The sequence below is a fragment of the Sorex araneus genome, chromosome 9, assembly GCF_027595985.1.
Source record: "Sorex araneus isolate mSorAra2 chromosome 9, mSorAra2.pri, whole genome shotgun sequence".
Classification (NCBI taxonomy): domain Eukaryota; kingdom Metazoa; phylum Chordata; class Mammalia; order Eulipotyphla; family Soricidae; genus Sorex; species Sorex araneus.
Window position 1 is genome coordinate 58,975,812 of NC_073310.1, and position 20,607 is coordinate 58,996,418.

At 41.7% G+C, this 20,607-nt stretch overlaps 1 protein-coding gene and 1 non-coding gene across 2 annotated transcripts in view; one reads left to right on the plus strand and one right to left on the minus strand.

The window, feature by feature from the left end:
* NEBL (nebulette) overlaps positions 1-20,607 on the plus strand; it is a 381,507-nt gene that overhangs the window by 114,111 nt on the left and 246,789 nt on the right. The window lies entirely within an intron of this gene.
* LOC129398987 (U6 spliceosomal RNA) lies at positions 14,763-14,870 on the minus strand. Its single transcript, XR_008626843.1, has one exon. It is a non-coding gene; the product is annotated as a U6 spliceosomal RNA (small nuclear RNA).

Consider the following 20,607-nt stretch of genomic DNA (forward strand, 5'->3'; position numbering starts at 1 on the left):
CTCATTGTAGTCTTTCCTCAGAACATTTCTCAATTTGAGCTTAAGATTTTAATATGTTGCAATATCTCTGATAAAACCAAGAAAGCTTATGGTGGTCAAACTTTTTAATAGATAAAAGTTAAAATAAACCATTTACTACCAAAGACTCCTCTATGTATAATGACCTATGTTGATTTTGAGATTAACGATCATTTTCTGGTTCAGTGTAGAAGTTCATTTGTTCAATAGAATGGAACTTTATTAGCTTGTATTTTCAGCTTAGAAGAAAGAGCTCTTTAAAAACAACTTTAAAAAATATATATTTAAAATTAGGTTAACTCTAAAACATCTACATCTGTCTTGGTGTTTATGTAGCACTTAACTTACAGTGTTTGGATAATTTTATGACATGGAAATGTTTGGGCATTTTTAGATATTATAACTGAATGGTTTGACTTGGAATAAATGCTTAAATCAGGAAATTTCTTTTAACCTAGAATTTCAATAAAGTGCAATTAATTTGAATGACATTAATAGGGATCTCAGGCAGAGTTTGACATTTTCATGGTTTCCCAGAATTATTAGGACATTTTGAAAAAATGTGTTTGGGCGGTGATTCTTTCCTTCATCTATGTTCAAGAGAAGTTAAATGTAAAATATGAATCGGAAGAGAGTCCAACTTCTCTGAATTGCTCACTTTCAAAGAGAAAATATTATTCTTGAGCATGGGCAAGCACAACACCCTGACTCTGGTCACTGACACTGTCTGAATGGAAGAGCGGTTCCCCAGGAGCTGCCTCAGAGCCCACTGTGAACTGACAGCGCGTGAGGCCACCGGTGACTTGGAGCATTCAGGGCAGTGCCAGCCAGCAGGCCAGCCACTTGCTTTCAGATCAGCTGGGAAACAGCCACAGACCAGATCTAACCCAGTTCTCCCGTAGTATACCACTTCCTGTTTGTTAGCAGTGATAACAGTAAGAATAAACATAACAACATAAACAATATAAGAGGAAGTATCAGTGGACCCCAAACCACTTTATATTGTTTCAAATTCATTAGTAGCGGTACTTCATTTTCACTTTATAAGTTGGTTAGTAGTGGCTATGAAAAAGTATTTTAGTAAAAAAATTCCATTTCCTCCCATTTTGCTCATTATTCCTAATTATTAATGTTCATAAATATTTCAACAATATAAAATAATAAAAAAGAAAAATGATCCTGAATTTCCATTATCCAGAAGTAATTATTGTTAATATTTTGGCATATTTCCTTCCACACTTCTGTGAGTGTGTGTGAACACTCATGTGGCAAACACCTAGAAAGATCTGGGCAACGTTTGAAAAATGGGAACTGAAATTATAACCAAGAAGCTGGTGCAACACTGACCCTCTTCTTTGCTGTTGTGTTTTTTGTTTTATATTTTGGTCACACCTGTCTGGAAAAAGTCTCTGGGCACTACAGGGTGTGGCCTCGTTCATGAAAAGCAGTGTCTAAACTGCAAATCTTGTCTCATACATAACAAGGATGATCAAGGTGAAGAGTATTGCTAATGAATTCCTTTTGATTGTTTGTTTTGGGGTCATACTCCAGCAATGCTCAGGTTCTATGTTGAGAGGTCACTTTTGGTGGTGCTCTGGAGACTTGAAGGCAATGCCCAGGATTGAACTGGGTAGGCCAAGTTCACAGAAAGCTAAACCCCTACAATATCTCTTTGGTCCTTCTCTCAGTCTCTTTCCTACTGGATTAGCCTGAAGATTTTGGATTTAGTCCACACCTTCACCTTAGCCAATTTCTTTCTTCTGTTCTCTTCTTTTTTGGGGGTGGGGATGAAAGTTTCAGTCATAGAATGTTCCAACACCCATCCCTTCACCAGTGTACATTTCCCAGCACAATGTCCCCAGTTTTTCTCCCTCCACCACCTGCCTCTGTAATAGGAATTTCTCTCTCTCTCTCTCTCTCTCTCTCTCTCTCTCTCTCTCTCTCTCTCCTTTTGGCTTACCCGATTTCTTAAATCTCCTCTGCTCTCTCATGCATATGTGTGTATACATTCACGGTGCACACACCTTTGTTGGTTCTGTATCTCTGGAGAATTCTGACTAATACAATGGCAATTTACATTCCTACTACATTTGTGTTTTTAAATCTCTTGGCACTAAATCTAGCATTTTCCTTTTGCAACCTAGTCTTTGGATTTTTTCTTTTGCTTTTTTTTTTCTTGGGGGGGCACACCTGGAGGTGCTCAGTGGCTTCTTCTGGCTCTGCACCAGGAATTATTCTTGGTTGGACTTGGGGCCCATATAGAATATTGGGAATCTAATCTGGGTCAGCCACATGCAAAGTCACACACCTTACCATCTGTACTATCTCTCTAGATATCTCCCTTGGTTTTTTTTTTTTCTTAGAAGATCTTTATGTTGATGAATGGTGGTACCCTTGAAGAAAGCAGTGAACTCTGAAGTTTCCTGAATGGCAGCCATAAAGAGCTGTTAGGCATATTTGTGTTTATGTTTTCCAGTATGTTGTGGATAGATGGCTGTCCTTGAAGGGATTTGGTATTCAGAAGTCAGTGAACAAAATTACATTGATCTGTAATGTGGGATTGTCCTGGTGACAGAACAGGAAGAAATGGAAATTCAGAACAAGATGAAATGGAGAGATCAACAAGACAGAAAGTGGCCATGGGTGGGGGTTCCTGGTTTGTTGGGCCTGCAGAGGTAGGAATTCAAATACGAATCAGAGAAATTAAGAATCGAAAGATTTACTAAAAAGTGGTATGCACTCAAATCAGGGTGTAGGCATAGTCGAAGAGTGAGTTGTGTGGTTTCCCAGTAAGAGAAACTAAGAATCGTAGTACACACTAAAGAATTGACCATTCTTTAGGGAGAGTAGTGTTGCTTCTATGCAAATATCTAGTTTTTATGGAAAAGAAATAGGACAAGGAACTTTGAGTTGGAATATTGATGAATTTGCAGTAAATAAGGAAAACTCTGGAGCAGCAACTGTGTGCAGAACGGGCTGGCACCGAAAAACAGAGCAGCACAGATGGCGAGTCCCAGACTGGAAGCAGCTCCCAACTAGGGAAAGCTTCAAGGACCTAATACCTCAAATTACAGCACTCTTCAAAATAGCCAGAATCTGGAAACAACCTGACAGCCGAGAACAGTTGACTGGTTAAAGAAACTCTGGTACATCTACACAATGGAATACTATGCAGCTATTAGAAAAAAATTAAGCCATAACATTTGCTTATAAATTCATGGACATGGAAATTATCATGTTAAGTGAAATGAGTCAGAAGGAGAGGGACACGCATAGAATGACTGCACTCATTTGTGGGATATAAAAAAGCATAGGATGAGACTAACAAGGACAGTAGAAACAAGGGCCAGGAGGATTGGTCTATGGTTGGAAGCCTGAGGCAGAGAGTAGTTGGAATAGAGAAGGGACCACTATGACAATGATGGCTTGAGGTATTGCTCTTGATGGGAGATGTGTGCTGAAGGTGACCAAACACGATGGTCTCTCAATATTTGTATTGTCAACTATAATGCCCTGAAGTAGATAGAGAGAAAGAAGAAAAGTGCCTGCTATAGAGGCAGGTGGAGGAGGGTGGGATGGAGGGGTGTGGTGGGAGGGATACTGCAGACATTGGTGGTGGGAAATGTACACTGGTGGAGAAATGGCTGTTGGAACATTGTATGACTGAAACCCAATCATGAAAACTTTGTAACTGTGTACCTAATGGTGATTCAATACTTTTATTTTTTAAAAAGAAGGAAAACACTGGATGGGGATTTCTTGTAGTCAAGATGCAACCCAGATTCTCACTATACTTGGTCATTTCCAGAGGGTGCCATGGTAATTGTAAACTGCCATGGCTCAGGGGGAGGTGTTTCTTATCATGTAAAAGTATTCTTATAAGCTGGAAATTGTTCATTGGTCACCTGGTCCTTCATTCCCAGATTTTTTTTTTTTGGTCCCAACCAGTCTATCACAAGTTATGGTCTCCATTGTTCTCGTTCAGGGTGTTTAATATCTATAACATTAACTCATTTGACAAAATGTCATGTAGTTCATATGCTGAATAGGTGTAATTTTAAAGAAAAGGTCATCTGTGAATATGAGAACATCTTTAACCAAGAGGGAGCCTAACTTAATATAACGTGGGTCATTTGTAGATCCCATTTACACTGGGCCACTTTCCTCCCCAGAAGGGCTGGACTGCTCTAACAATCCAATGCAGACACTTCCTCTTAGTGAAGCTGCCACAGTGGAAATTTTTGTCTTGGAAAGCTCTTCACTTTGCATTGAAATTGGTTGCCATTGTGACGCACAGAAGTCTTTTGTTGAGTGGCTTCTGGGTTTATCATTTGTAAATAGAGTCTGTGGTGCTTGCATGCCCCACAAAGAAGGCAAGCTTATGAGAACTTGGAAATATCATTGTGGGATAAAAGTGGCCTTCTTGGCAAAGTGAATAATACTTGAAAATTATATATTCTTTTATGACATTTCTGTGGATGGTCTTTGTCAACATCACTTAGGCATGCAGGGAAGATTTTTTCTTCTTACCATGTGCAGAAAGAGAGCTTCTTGAGAACAAGTGACTTGCTCAAGGTCACAGAGAGTTGAGAAACAACTTCTGAGTCACACAATAGTTGCATAGGTTATTTTGACTTCCAGATTTCAACAAAACTCCAGCACACTGTCTGTTTCCCATTTAGCTCATATTGATTTTATCTCTAGCTTGAGACATGGTGGAGTGTATCTTTAACAAGATTTATGTTTTTAGGGGCTGGGAGATAGTATAGTGGTTAGAGCACTGGTATGAATGTGCCTGATGAAAGTTTGATTTCCAGGACCACCTGGTCCCCTGAGCTCTGGAGGACCCAAGTAACACCCCTTGCATTGAACCTTTGACTTGGTGGCTAAGAAACATCCGTGGGACTCCTGGGACTCCTGGCACTGCAAGGGAGCCCTTCCTCTCTTAGTCTGTTTATTCTACATTTGGGGACGGTATTAAATACAAACACAAAGAGATGCTACTGAATCAGTGTGGGAGAGGGGTGAGGTGTGTGTTCTTTAGTAGGACTCAGGCATTGCTGGCTGCTTCCTGTTCCCTTCCCCTTGTCGGTGTAAAAAATCACAAGGGTGGCGTGCACGCAAGGGAGGGGGAGACGATATGATGTGTGTCGTGTTGTTCTGTTGTCCGAGGGCACTCGGGGCAGCTCTCTCTTGCACGCACCGCTCACATTTGGTGTTCTCGAGCTGCTGTGTAAAGACCAGATCGGGGCAGTTCCTCCTTGTGCTCTCTCTGCTTCTGTGTGTGCCGCTGTGCTCTCTTCTGTCTGTCTCTCTGTCTCTGCCTCAGTAGTCTCTCCTCTGGTCTCTTCTGACCTCTGTCTTCGCTTCTGTGTCTTCCCGTGTGTCTTCTCTGTCTTCTCTTGTGTCGTTTTCTTCTGTCTCTTCTGTCTTCTTCTGTCTCCCCTCAGTAGTCCCACTGTCTTAGTTTACATAGCAAATTACATAGGGCAATAGCACAAAGGTGGGTTTAACATTAACAAATCAACAAAGAAGGGTAAGACCATTTCTTGAGGAGATTAACAAAATCTCATCTAAGGAAATCTCATCTAAGGAGATCCGCTCAAGGGTGGGAGCCAAACAAGGGTGTATCAGGGTATGTCCCTCTCTTCCTTCCTCAGCTAGTAATCCGCTTAAATAGTTATAGTGAATTTACTTCTATTATTTCTAGCAATGTCATCCTGTATGAGCACAGTAAGCACAATATATCAGACTTAAAGTTTGGTTCTTCCTGAGGACATCTCACTATATATTCCAGACCAAAGTCCTCAGGCCAGGTTAGTCTTCCTAACCCCAGCAGGGTCCTAGTCTCGTCGTTACTTTTGGATTACGACAGCATTTGTCTATGACCATGCTCTCAACTTATAGTTGAGTATTGTGGCGCTTTGGCCTGGCCCAGGGTAGCTCACAGCTGGCTCACAGCTGGCCCTGGGTCCATTCCATCCCTCATCGGGACCCTACTTTTGGGGTGTTAGGAACTAAGGGCAACTGAGTTGAGAAAGCAGATGCCCAGGAGTAAGTATTATTGGAGTCAATCAGCTCCCAAGTAACAAAGCATATTATTAACTGTCTTCCTGTGTCCATACAGAAAGGCCATTACTCTAAGGTAAACTCTAAGTTCCCTATGCCAAGGCTAAAAGGACAAACCCCATGTTATCTTACAGTCAGAGAAGGCAACTGCCCTGATACTATACTGGGACTGGAACTTGGGTCGAGATGGGATTTCATCAAGTAGTGGCAGACATTTGACCAAGGATGTCTCACTTAGCTCTTGGTTGATGACCAAATCAGAGTGTGTAGCAAGTCTTTCATTTTCATTTCTGAATAAACCGGCAAGACATTTTATTTTCTAAAATAAGACAAAATTGGGAGGAGAGTTGGGCCAACCTGACAAATAGGCAGTGCCAGGGATCACTGCATTGTGAGGTCAGTGCCTAAACCCCTGTCCTGTATTAATCAACATTTACCTGAGAATTCCCATGTATTGAACCAGGTATATCTTTTAATTTTCTCTAGTTTCCAATGAACTGCTCTCTGTATCGTTCTTTCAATCATTCATAGTCATTGAATATATTTTTTTGCAATTTCTTCCTCCCTCCCTGAAAGCCCTCTTCATCCTTGCTCACTCTAGGAAGCACCCAGGCAATTAAGAAGAATGGGTACAAATACCAGTGCAGGCATAAGGGGTTCCCACCATTGAGTAAGACAGGAACCATCTTGCAAATGTGACTGAGGCATCGGGGAAGAATTTGTGGAAAAGGAACTTTTCATCAGGGCCTGGAAAGTGGGATAGATGTACTGCCTGGGCAATCAGGCAGAAAACAGTCAGGAAAAAGTGGCAGCAACTTCATTAGGTTGGAAAGCCCAGTGTTGAGGAAAGAATCTGCAAAGTTGTGTGAATTCCCTTTCTGTTTTTTTTTTTTTTAATTTTCCAATCTACATTCCTGAACTGAAGTTCTGCCTTGCAGCATCTCTCAGGAGATGTGCTGAGAAGCACTGAGAATGGCCTTCCTGAACAGAGCCACACCTGCTTTGGGAAAAACCCGTTAGCCTGATCGATCCATCATTGCTCCAACATTAGATATCAGAGCACCTCCTTCCCCTACTATCCTTCTGTCCAAAGAAATATCTGGCCTTGTTTAAGATCAGGTATGCCCCAAGGAGCTTCTGGCACAGGTATGCATGTTGTGGATATAGATGAACAGATCTGAGTGTATAAGTAATGTTGCTATTCTCTCCTTCCTTTTGAACTTTGGCACTCCTTTTATTTTACAATATTTGATTGGTGATCATGAAAACAAATGCATAATGGTATGTGGTTACATAGTCTGATGCATCTGTGTTAATTAAATATAGTTGTTACGAGAGACTTAATAATTACTAGTTGAAAGAAAGAAGGTTTGAGTGACTTCAGCGTTTTTGCTTGGCAGAAATTTTCCTGGGGAGTGACAGTTACAACATAATCAATCCTTGTAGGTGGAAAGATGGTGTTATTAGAACTTTTCCCTCTGCAGTTTTTCCTGAGTAAAAAAAAATCAGTTTAAAATTAATTAATAAAATAATTCTTTTAATCATGTGTGTATATGCACAGAGCTGAGTTGCATGTATTATTAAAGAAATAAATTTTGAAGAATGATATCTAGCAGTTGTCCATCTTAAATAGGAAAGTTAAATATTCAAGGCAAAGAACTAATTATCTTGTTCATTGTGTGCCGAGAGCACACTTGAAGATCTTGGTTTTTTATGATTGCAGGCTTTCAAGATTCTGAAAGACTGCTTCTAAATTAGTCGATGTTGACTGCTGTCTTTTGGTAGATTGACAACTGGTTGGTGGTGGTCCATTTTACTGAAAAAAGAAAAGCAGCAAAAATTGGCCCCACCATCTGGTGGATGCAAAGTGTTGGATGGAAGAGTGGTGTAATATGTAATGAAACAATGGTATTATTGGGTTATAATCAGACCCTTTTGAAAAGAAAGTAATTAATTAATTAATTAATTAATTTTTGTTTTTTGGGTCACACCCAGCGATGCTCAGGGGTTACTCCTGGCTTTGCACTCAGGAATTGCTCCTGGCAGTGTTTGGGGGACCATATGGGATGCCGGGGATCGAACTGGGTCGACTGTGTGCAAGGCAAACGCCCTACCTGCTGTGCTATCTCTCCGGCCCTGGAAAGAAATTTATTTATTTATTTTATATAACCAGACCCCTTTATATATTTATTTATTTTAAATTTTTTTAATAAATAAATTTATTTATTGAATCACTGTGAGAGCAGCTACAAAGCTTTCGGGTTTAAGTCTCGGTCATACAATGATGAAACACCCATCCCTTCTCCTGTGCACATTTTCCACCACCAAAACCCCCAATATACCCTCTCCCACCCCCTCCCCCTACCTGTGTGGCAGATGATCTCCACATTACTCTCTCTACTTTGATTACATTCAATATTTTGACACCAGACCCACCAGTATTATTTGAGATTTTTTCCCTAACACTTAGATCTGCCGAAAAGACAATATTAGACACTTTGTTTTCTATTGCTGATTATGAATAGCATATGATGTTGCATAGCCGATTTTTGATTTTTGAATTTTTTTTTCTTTTTGGATCACACCTGGCGACACACAGGGGTTACTCCTGGCTCTTCACTCAGGAATTACTCCTGGTGGTGCTCAGGGGACCATATGGGATGCTGGGGATCGAACCTGGGTCAGCCGCATGTAAGGCAAATGCCCTACCCGCTGTGCTATCGCTCCAGCCCCAATTTTTGAATTTTTAAAAAAAATTTTATTGAATCACCATGATACAGTTACAAGCTTTCATGTTTGGGTTACAATCACACAATGATCAAACACCCATCCCTCCACCAGTGCACATTCCCCACCACCAATATTTCTGGTATACGCCCGTTTCTCATCCTCCCCCTGATTCCATGGCAGACAATATTCCCCATGCTCTCTCTTTCTCTCTACTTTTCAGCATTATGGCTTGCAACACAGACACTGAGAGGTCATCATGTTTGGTCCATTATCTACTTTTGGCCCACATCTCCCATCCTGACTGATTCCTCCTGCCATCATTTTCCTAGTGATCCCTTCTCTATCCCATCTGCCTTCTCTCCTCTGCTCATGAAGCAGGCTTCTAGCTATGGGGAAATCCTCCTGGCCCTTGTATCTGCTGTCCTGGGTGTCAGCCTCATGTGATGTTATTCTATATGCCACAAATGAGTGCAGTCCTTCTATGTCTGTCCCTCTCTTTCTGATGCATTTCACTTAGCATGATACTCTCCATGTCTATCCATTTATAAGCAAATTTCATACTTCACCTCTCCTAACAGCTGCATAGTATTCCATTCTGTAGATGTACCAAAGTTCCTTTACCCAGTCGTCTATTCTAGGGCAGTTGGGTTGTTTCCAGATTTTGGCTAATGAGAACAAAAGCAACCAGTGCTAGATTTTTGAAACTTTAATAATTAAATCTGCAGGGATTTCTGATGAAAGCTGCTGGGTTCCGAGATTTGTTTCTGAGTCTCTGGGATCATGACTGTTAAGCAGCTTGATCAGTAGCCAGAGGGGCCATTTGCGGGTGGCAACTTAGGGTCTTGTTGGGGCAGGGAAGGAAAGGGCCAGCTCCACCCCAATTCCATGAGACCCTGAGTGTCTTGTCACAGCTGACCCATACCTGACTGTCCATTGGCCTCTGGAAGATGGCAGCCACTGAGCTGCCAAGGGGAATAGGCGATGGGACAGCACCTTTTCCCACCTGGGGTGGCCTGGCACTGGTAACCTAATGCAAATCAGACCCCTTTTAAAGATCAACCTTTTTAAAAAAATTAAAACATCTTTTAAATGGAATCATCATGAGATATAGTTACAAAGCTTTCATGTGTGAGTTTCAGTCATACAATGATTGAACACCCATCCCTCCACCAGTGCACATTTTTTTTTTAATTCTTTTATTGATTCACCATGTGGAAAGTTACAAAGCTTTCAGGTTTAAGTCTCAGTTATACAATGCTCAAACACCCATCCCTTCGCCAGTGCACATATTCCACCACCAAGAATCACGATATACCACTCCCTTCCCCCCACCTCCCCAGTCCCCCACCCCGCATGTGTAATTGGTAAATTTCACTTTACTTTCACCAGTGCACATTTTTACCAATGTCCCCAGTATCCCTCCCAGCCCAGCCCTCCCCCTGCCTCTATGGCAGACAATTTCCCGCATACTCTCTCTCTACTTCTGGGCATATGGTTTGCAATACAGGTCCCTTATCTGCTTTCAGCACACATCTCCTATCCTGAACAACTCCTCCAACCATCATTGACTTAGTGGTTCCTTCTTTATTCCAGCTGCCTTCTCCCCCAGCTCATGAGGAAAGCTTCCAACTACAGAGCAATATTCCATGGCCATTGTGAAAGACCAACATCTTTAAAATAGACCAATGTCTATATTCAGGGAAGATTATGAGTCCTTTTTTGGTTTTGGTTTTTGGGCCATGTGCTTCAGTGTTCAGTGCTGACTCTGTACTTAGGCCTCCCTTCTGGGATTTGGGGAAGCCATATGTGGTGCCAGGGATTGAACCTTGGTTGGCTGCATGCAAGGCAAATACTATTTCCCTGGCCCCATGACTTCTGTTGCATGTAAACTTTTAGAAGTATAAACAGATTATCAGAAGATATTGAGGGAGACTATTGGCTTTTCTTTGCCTGCTTACATAACAGTATTTGCCTCCTTATGCATTTCTGGGAAAAAAAAATTTTTTTTGAACAAGAAAGTCAAAGTCTTCCTCTGAGAACTTAACAAAATGGTTCAATGAAGTAATTTGCTTTCACTTTCCATGTGGTTCAGTTTTCTAAGGAAAAGTGAGACCTCTGTGTGAAAGCCAAATGTTGATCTTCATCAAAATTAATGCACAATATTGTAAGCGAGAGAGAAAACTATCGAGATGAGGTGTGGTCTGCAAAGAAGAATCTAGTAGAGTGGGGGTCACTGTTTAACGTCTGCCACTGGGGGACCAAAAGGCCTGGCTTGCATGTTTACCATTTGCTGTGGTCAAATACGACCCATAAGTTACTTGGTAAACCCCCAAGCTGACTTCACAGAACCTGGAGTTAGTTACTCAACTGCAGGCGATAATGATTTTCTTTATAGAACCAGGAGATGTAAGCAATGCTAGGAGTGTAGGTAATAATACAATGCACTAACGAAATCGGGAAGTGGTGAGATTTGAGTATTTGTTCCCTTTGATTGTATTGTAATTAATTTAACTCTAAGTTTATATAAATTGATTTTTGAAAATGGTTGCAGTTAGTAGCTTGCTGATAAGATCCCTTAAAGTTTAACCACCAGCTTCATGACGCATAGACGTTTGGTGGGGCAAGCACATGCAGCTTGCTGTGTGGTCCAAGTATCTCTGTCAGGTGCTGGGAGGATTCAGTGAGATACTGCACACAGCATGGGTCTCGCACAGTAGTATGTGCCCAATAACTTGAGTTTTTTCCTAGACTCTGTGAAAACTGTGGTGGTTCTCAGAGGCAAAGGGGAGGAATGAGTGGAGAATCTTTTGGGCAGTGGGAGGGCACTGGAGTGTTAGTGAGAGGAGCAGTGGAATCATACACACATTGAGGTGTGCAGTGAAGTCCCTGAAATTTTGCAATATTGTAAGTCAATACTAAGTCAATGACAACATGGGAAAAAAGAAGCAAATTATTTTTAGTGTGAGTCTTTTCACAGGAGAGGAAATGCTTCTTAGCTCTCCATGTATCACTTGAGTTACTGCAAATTATCTGAATTTAAGAATGGGCTGAATGTTGGCAATAAGGGGTGATGAACTGAATTAGTATAGCCTTTTGGATTTTCCTTTTGTTTTCAGCTAAAGCAATTTCTCTCTGCAGTCAAAGTTCTCCTTTTATCTCTAGGACTTGTTCTCATAATCGAATCTTCTCAGTTTTATTGTTTTATTCTCTCAGTACCATTGCATCTCAATGACAGAATTCGTCTGTGCTTTGGATAGAGGAGTATCTGAAGCTTGAGAAATAAAGTGACATGTTACTCAGATTTCAGAAAAGATTATTTAAAATAAAGGCTGCGATGTGAATGTGGGACTTGGGGTAAGGACAACCAGTTACTGAAAATATCAGTCAGCAAAATGTTTAAAATCCAAATATGAAACATTAAAGTAGTTTCAGATAATACATGCCACCTCATTAAATCAGGCATCCCTAATTTAGAAACTGCAAATTCAAGCAAAAAACTGTCAGAATTTTTTTCAGTTGAGCAAAATGTTCTATTTTCCTTGTTTGAACATTCTTCTAAGCCTCACAAGTAAACCAAATCTAGTCTTAGCCCAGAAATCTTTAATGTGCATTTCCCCGCTTTGGTGCACTGAATGATTTTGTGGCATAGGAATGTTTATGATTGACAGTAACAGACAGTTTTACTAACAGTGGTTTGGATTCTCAAAAATACTTGTTCTCAGTATTTTTGGTATCCTGAATCCTTTAATTTTTTTTTCTTCTTTCATTCTCATTTGCTTGCTTACTTTATGGGCCACACCTGGCAGTGCTCAGGATTTACTCCTGGCTCTGGGTCGGCCACATGGAAGGCAAGCACCTTACGTGCTGTTCTACATCTTCAGCCCTAAATTATTTAATTTTCTTAAAAAATTATTGAGAAAGCACCTTTGTTCTTATTTATTGATGTTTACCATTTTAACAATTAAACAATTTAAAATGTTTGCATTTATTTAGTGTTACAGTTAAGTTTTCTGTGCCTTGTCTATAGATTGATCTTTCCAAATTAAGTCATATGAAAACGGCACCAAAAAAATATAGACTGTGCAAATAATCTTTATTGGAGACACATCTCTGTGGTCAGGCCTACCCCAGAAGATATACAATTGCTGTAAGTCTCAGTCCTGATCTAAAATACCTCAGAAATGTGACTTGATATTTGGGTCTTTTGCTTTGTTTGTTTTTTTGTTTGGGCCAATTCAGCTGTGCTCAGGGTTTACCCCTGGCTCTGTGCTCAGGGATCACTCCTCAGGAGACCATCTGGGGCTCTGAGGATCAAACCTGGGTCAAAATAATTCAAGACAAGGGCCTTATCTCTTATTATATTGCTCCAACCCTTTAAATAATATTTTATCATGATTGAGTTTCGGTCATACAATGTTCCAGCACCCATCCCTTCACCACTGCACATTTCCTACCACCAGTATCCCCCGTGTCTCTCCCACCACCCTTCCAACCTGCTCCCTGCCAACCCTCTGCCATCCTGCCTCTATGGCAGGTGCTTTTCTTCTCTCTCTCTCTCTCTCTCTCTCTCTTTCTCTCTCTCTTTCTCTCTCTCTCACCCTTTCTTTCCTTCTGTGAATTATGGTTTGCTATGTAGGTACTGAGAGGTTATAATGTATATGCCTTTACCTCCTTTCAGCACTCAGTTCTTGTCCAGAGGGATCATTTCCAACTATCATTGCCATCCTGGTCCCTTCTCTATCCTAACTGCCCTCCCCCAGCCCTTCCACTGTGCCAAGCTTCCATCTATGAACCCAATCATGAACAGCCTTGTAACTGTGTATCTCATGGTGATTCAACTAAAAAATGAGAAAAAACATTTTATTATTATTTAATTAAAAATTTTATTTCCTTCTGCAACTTAACTCCTCTTCAAATTTTCATTTTGGTTGGGTGATGAAAATTCAGCCGAAGTGAATGTGGATTTTCATCTCTCTTTTTCTCTCTCTTTCTCTCTTTCTCTCTCTCTGTCTTCCTCTCTTCTCTGAGCATACCTGATTGTTCTCAGGGCTTGCTCTTGGCTCTGTGCTCAGAATCACTCCTGGTGGTGGTCCAGGAGACGATTTGGGGTGCTGAGGATGGAATCCAGGCTGGCTGCATGCAAGGCAAGCTCTCTGCCTGCTGTACTGTTGTTTCTCCAGTCCCATCCATCTCTTTCAACCCGGGATCATGATTTCATTACTGGGCTTGGTGAGCAGACAGGATTTGGGGAACCATCTTAGCCTTTACTTCTGGTTCTCCATCCCAGGTTCATAGGACAGACAAATTAACAAACAAAACAAAAACCAAACCCTTAGGTTCTGAAAAAGAAACAGGCAGAGGGAATGGGAGATGGACTATATGGACATAGGGGTCTTCTGGGTGTTGGTATATGGCAGCTCAGCCTTTGGTGGTGAACATGGTGCAGTCTGTGCAGTTGTTGAGGTGTTACAGAGAAGGCCAGCTAAAGTGGAAAACCTTTGCTTTTGCGGACAAAACAGAAAGCACAACAAAACCCACAAGAGCCAGGAGGACTATGCTTGGTGAGTTGAGTGGGTTAGAATGTTTTACTTCCCACAACAATATTAGTTAGGGAAGTCTGAACATCTTCCTCATTGCAGCCTCATGTCAGGATTTGCCCATAAGTTGAGTGCTTGTTTTCTTTCAAGATGGATCTAGATGTCCGCCTGTGAAAATACCTCTTGTACCAGTGGAAGATACCGAGAATCAGGAGCCAATGGAGATGGGGTGGGCCTGAGCCCCCAGCTGGTCTGACTGCAAGTCTCTGAATAGCCTGTCGACCTGCGGGACTTTTCCGGGTTGGGTAGCTTTGTTTGGTCTATTTTTCTGTCCACCTGACTCTGTTTCCTATCTAACGATGTGTAGTTAGTCTTTCCTCTTAACTATCAAGGTTTCCACTCTAAAAAAAAAGGATATTGAATGTTTTATGGATTTGTAGTCATCTTTTCACAGAAGCCTGGCTAATCTTGTCTGTATTGTTCCAATTTTAGTACAGGAGCTGCCCAAGCGAGCATGCTGGCGCTTTCATCCGTTTAAATAACTCTGCCTCTGCATGTATGTATGTATGAATGTAGCTATTCTCTCTCTCTCTGTGTACATTTTAAATACTTACGTTGAGCTTTGAGTGGGAGATGCTTGGTTTATGATTTGAGTCTACCACATTGAAGCAGATGCGTGCAGTTTTAAAGGTTCTCTTTCTTTTAGAATACTCAGTTCAGACTTTTCATAATGTTCATTTTCCTCTGCCTAATGGTTGTGAAGAAAAGAGGTCTGAAGCTGCACATTTTCCTTCCTGCTCCCAGGCACAGAACACTGCAGCAATCGAATGACCTATTGGGTTTTAGTTTAATTATATAATCAATAGCCAGAGAAAGCATGTTTTAAAAAGAATTGTTCTATCAGTGCTTGGAATCTGCCTCGAGGTACCCAAGGAAGGAATGCGGCTTGCTTAGTGAGTTGCTTTGAAGAGGCAGGAGGACAGGTAGAAACACAGAGAGTAGTTAGCAGTGCTGGACCTGACACCGAAGTCATTTTCTTTAACACTTACTTGTGTGAAAGCTGCCAACTTTGCTATAATTTTTCTTGTTTCCCCCTAGTCTCCCTATCTTAAAAACAACATTGTAAATGAATTTAGTTAACTTCATATAGAATCGACCAATTTGAAGTGTGTTGAAGAATCCCCTTTCTCCATAAGAATATTCCTGTAATTTTAAAGTGGAGGCCAATGGCTCAGTAGATTTTTGACTTGCTGAAATTGCTTTCATATCCTGAAGATTTCAGCAACAGCTAATCTGCTGATTGTCAAGTAAGCAGTCAATGGCTAGGAAGGAGATTTACATTGTGGTTCTGAGTACTTGGCAGTAGTGGCTTGGAGGACATTGTTGAAATGGGGGGTCTTTTCTTGGCCCATCAAGAAAGTATGATATGATTGAATAAAAAATGGGCAGAAGATCTGACTATATAAGTCTCCAAAGAAGATATCCAGATGGTCCATAGGCAAATAAAAATATGTTTATAATTTCTTGTTATTAGGAAAATGCAAATCAAAACAAAAATTAGTTGGGGCTGGAGCAATAGCACAGTGGGTAGGGTGTTTGCCTTGCACATGGCCAACCCAGGTTCAATCCCCAGCATCCCATATGGTCCCCTAGCACCGCCAGGAATAATTCCTGAGTGAAGAGCCAAGAGTAACCCCTGAGCATCGCTGGGTATGACCCAAAAAGCAAAAAAAAAAAAAAAAAAAAAAAAAGAAACCACCCCAAAATTAGTTATCACCTTATACCTGTGAAAATAGTTATTATAAAAAAATTAACAAAACCATACCTGCAATCCCATGTTTATTATAACATTATTCTTTTTTTTTTTTTTTTTTTGCTTTTTGGGTCACACCTGGCTCTGCACAGGGGTTACTCCTGGCTCTGCACTCAGGAATTATCCCTGGCGGTGCTCAGGGGACCATATGGGATGCTGGGAATCGAACCCGGGTCGGTCACGTGCAAGGCAAACGCCCTACCTGCTGTGCTATCGCTCCAGCCCTATTATAACATTATTCTTAATAACTGTAATATGGCAATTACCAAAGTGTTCATGAACTGATGAATGGAATAAGCAGATGTCTATATACACAATGGATTATTGCTAGGCAATAAGGAAATATGAAATCTTTACATTTTCACCACATAAATAGACCTAGAGGACACCATTCCTAGTGAAATATGCCAGATGGAGATAGACAAACATCTTATGATTTCACTCCCATGTGATAGATAGAGAAAACAAGAAAACAATGATTTAAATAAAAACAATAAATTGTTGAACTGTAAAATCGAATTGTGGTTTCCAAAAGGGAAGGGGGAAAAAGGGGCATGTAAATTGGGACAAAGGGGACAATTGTATGATGAACTGGACTTTTGAGGGGAAGGATCAGCTTGGTCCGAACCTAGCAGTGTTCAGGGGGATGTTCAAGGCAAACACCTTACAGGCTGTACACTTTGGTTCTTGATGAAGTAGACTTATAACAGTGTATTTAGTGTAGTCTATACTCCTGCTGATTTTCAGTATACCACTATACACTATTTCATGCTCTAATGCAATTCTACTTCAGTAGAAAGAAGGAAGGATACAAGGAAGAATAGTGTGATCAGGTATGTGTGCCCCCAGCACGTGGACTAAGTATAGACCATTGTGTGAGTGGTGGAGGTTCTTGTTACAACTATTATTAAATAGTAGTTTATTTCTATTTATTTAATCTTTTGATCCTTAACTTTATCTACAAGACTACTTGCATTTAAACATTTAAAACTTTTTGAATATCTTAATTTATTTTTTAATTGAATCACCATGAGACACACAGTTAGAAAGTTGTTCATGATTGGGTTTCAGTCATGCAATGTCCCACCACTCATCCCTTCACCAGTGTACGTTTCTCACTATCAGTATCCCCAGTTTCCCTCCTGCCCCACCTCCTTCCTCTATGGCAGGCACTTTTCTTCTCCCTCCCTCCCTATCTCCCACACTCCCTCCTTCCCCCCCTTTTTCATTTGGGCATTGCTGTTCGCAATACACTGAAAGGTTATCACTTATATCACTTTACCTACTTTTGCACTCAGTTGTTATCCAGAGTGATAATTTACAACTATTATTGTCATAGTGGTCCCTTCTGTATCCTAACTGCCCTCTGCCTCACATAGCTGTGGCAAGCTTCCAACTGTGGGCCAGTCCTCCTGGCCCCTGATTTTTCTGTCCTTGGATATTCAGGCTACAACATTTTTACAATAAGTATGAATCTCACTTTAGCTTTGAGTAAGTTTTTGAAGCAAAGGATTAAGTTGTGCCTTCTTTCCTTTAGATAGTAAAAGATTATTTTTTTCAATTTAAAAAATGTATTTATTTATTTATTTATATTTAGTGAATTACTGTGAGGTACAGTTACAAACTTATGAACTTTCATGTTTGCATTTCAGTCATACAATTATTGTTTACCCATCCCTCCACCAGTGCCCATTCTCCTCCACCAATGTTCCCAGTATCCCTCCCACCACCCCCACTCTATTCCCCCACCACCCCACCCCACCTCTGTGGCAGGGCATTCCTTTTGGTTCTCTCTCCTTTTGGGTATTGAATGGCCATCATGTTCAGTCTGTTGTCTACTTTTGGCACGCATCTTTCAACCTGAACGGGTCCTCCCAACATCCTTTTCTTGGTGACCCCTTCTATATCTCTGCTACCTTTTCCCCCAGCATGTGAGGCTGGTTTTCAAGCCATGGAGCAGACCTCCTAGTTGAAGGATTATTTTGAAACAGCATTTACCCTTATTTTTAAACACAGAATATAATGATCTTGTGTTTCTAATGTTCTGTTTTCATATGTATTAGTTTCGCATGACTGTCAGTAATGTCTTAGATATTGTGGTTACCAAAATCATTTGTGTATCTGTCTGTGTTCCTCCTGACTGCAGTCACAGGGCCGTTTGGTGTTCATGGACCCCAATTCCATCCTGAACTTCCCTGCTCTCCATTTCCATGTCAATGCCAATAATAGCACAGGGAATAGTAACTCCTCTAGCTCATATTTTTTTCTCATAAAGAATCTAGAAGTGTGTTAGTGTGTGTGTGTGTATTCTTACCTTAACACTGTGATTAAAAATCTAGGGTATACTTTTGTATTTGTGTGTGTGTATGTGTGCATGTATTAATTTCTCACCTTTACACTGTAATTCAAAATCTAAGGGCCATGCTCTAATAGCTGATAAGCATGTTCTCCTGTGGTGGGTCAGGTTTACGGTCTAATCCCTTTGATAATACCCTCCTTTGTAAATACACATAGGAGTTACAATGGAGTCTTGCTGAGGAAGTAAATCAAAAGGTGGCAAGTTGTTTGACCCTTATTGCTAGCCAGAGAATTTGGTGAATAGTTGGACAGGTTATTGACTGCCCTTTGGAGAGCCAGGGGTTTGCATTCTGTACCTCCTTTCAGCCAGGGCTTGTATTTCATGTACCAGAGACCTACATTATCATAATCCATTTTTCGCTTTTATGTGATCTCCCAGCAGCTCTTATAAGCCTCCTTTCTGAAGCGCGTTCTCCATTTACTTGCTCTAATTCACCATTCCCCCACCCCCGCCCCAATCATAAAATTGATGTTTCTCAACCAGCAGCATTATATGTGACTTGTTTATGAAGGTGCTACAGGAAAGGAGATTAGCGAGAGAATTAAGGACAGGATGGGCTGTGGTAGGAAACTCATGAATAGACATCACATCAGCGAGAGAAGCACGTTAAACTCAAAGATCCTTGCAGAATATAAACTGTAGAATTATGTCTTTGGCTGATACGCACTTGTGCTTAGGGCACACCAAATTGTTATTTAAGAGGGTTCAGTTAGGTAGAAAACACCCAGATTCACCCCACCATGTAAAAAAAGATAACTCCCTCACTTTATTTTTAAAGGGAGGTAGAGGAAGGAGCATTTCTATTTTTTTTTTGTTTTTTGTTTTTTTGCTTTTTTTGGGTCATATCCAGCGATGCTCAGGGGTTACTCCTGGCTCTGCACTCAGGAATTACTCCTAGCGGTGCTCGGGGACCATATGGGATGCTGGGAATCGAACCCGGGTCGGCCACGTGCAAAGCAAACGCCCTACCCCTGCTCTGCTATTGCTCCTGCCCCACATTTCTGTTATATTTTACTTATTTATTTATGTGTGCAGTGCCAGAGATTGAACCTAGGGCCTCACCCGTGCAAGGCATATGCTCTCCCATTGAGCCACATCCTCAGTGCCCCAGAGACACTCTCTTCATGAGTGTGTGCTTCTGCAGCACAGTGGCAGTTCTGGGGAGGCCATGTGGTGCTGGACTTGGAACTAGGGGTGGCCGCATGCAAAGCACTGACCTTCCCCCCGCCCATCTCTCAGGCCCTCTGAAAGTGGGCTTTAAGCTCTTTTTTGGGGGGTGGGGTTGTGAACAGACTGGGGTTGTAACCACAACTGTGATTTGCCCTTGCAGGGGTGGGCCAGGCGTGGCCAGTGCTGGGGTGGCGGTGGTGGTGGTTGGGGAAGAGGCTGGCAGTACGTGTGCACAGCCAGAGCACTTGTGGAGGAAAATGCTCAACTGCCCCCTCATCTCCCTCCATAGTTTGGAGCGGCTTCTGCCCAGCTTTTTACTTTTTTATGTTTAAATTGAATCAGCATGAGATAGTCACAAAGGTGATCATAGTTGGGTTTCAGTAGTACAATGTTCCAACACCCATCCCTTCACCAGGGCCGCTTCCCAGCACCAGTGTCCCAGTTTGCCTCCCACCACCCTCCCCTTGGCCTGTCTCTGTGCTAGGCACTTTCCTTCTATGCCTGTCTGTCTGTCTGTCTGTCTGTCTGTCTGTCTGTCTGTCTCCTTTAGGCATTATGGTTTGTAGTTCAGGCACTGAGAGGCTAGCATGTTTGTTCCTTAACTGATTCGCAGCACGCAGTTGTCTGCACAGTTGACAATAGCCAGAATCTGGCCTGGCTCTCTAGGCCCGCCTAGAGACACGCCTTAAACAGGTCTGTGAGCATTTTCGTTTTGGGGGTGAAGTTGGTGCAACACTGGATATAAATGTCCCGGTCCCTGTGCTGTCCCACGTCGGTCTCTCCCATCCCAGGGGACGAAGGAGAGGGGAGGTTCGCTGCAGCTTCCCAGTGGCGCCCAGCCAGTGTGTGCCTGCCGTTTGCTCTGCGTGCCGCCTCGCCCAGAGGCAGGGCTGGTGCTGACCGCGAGGCTG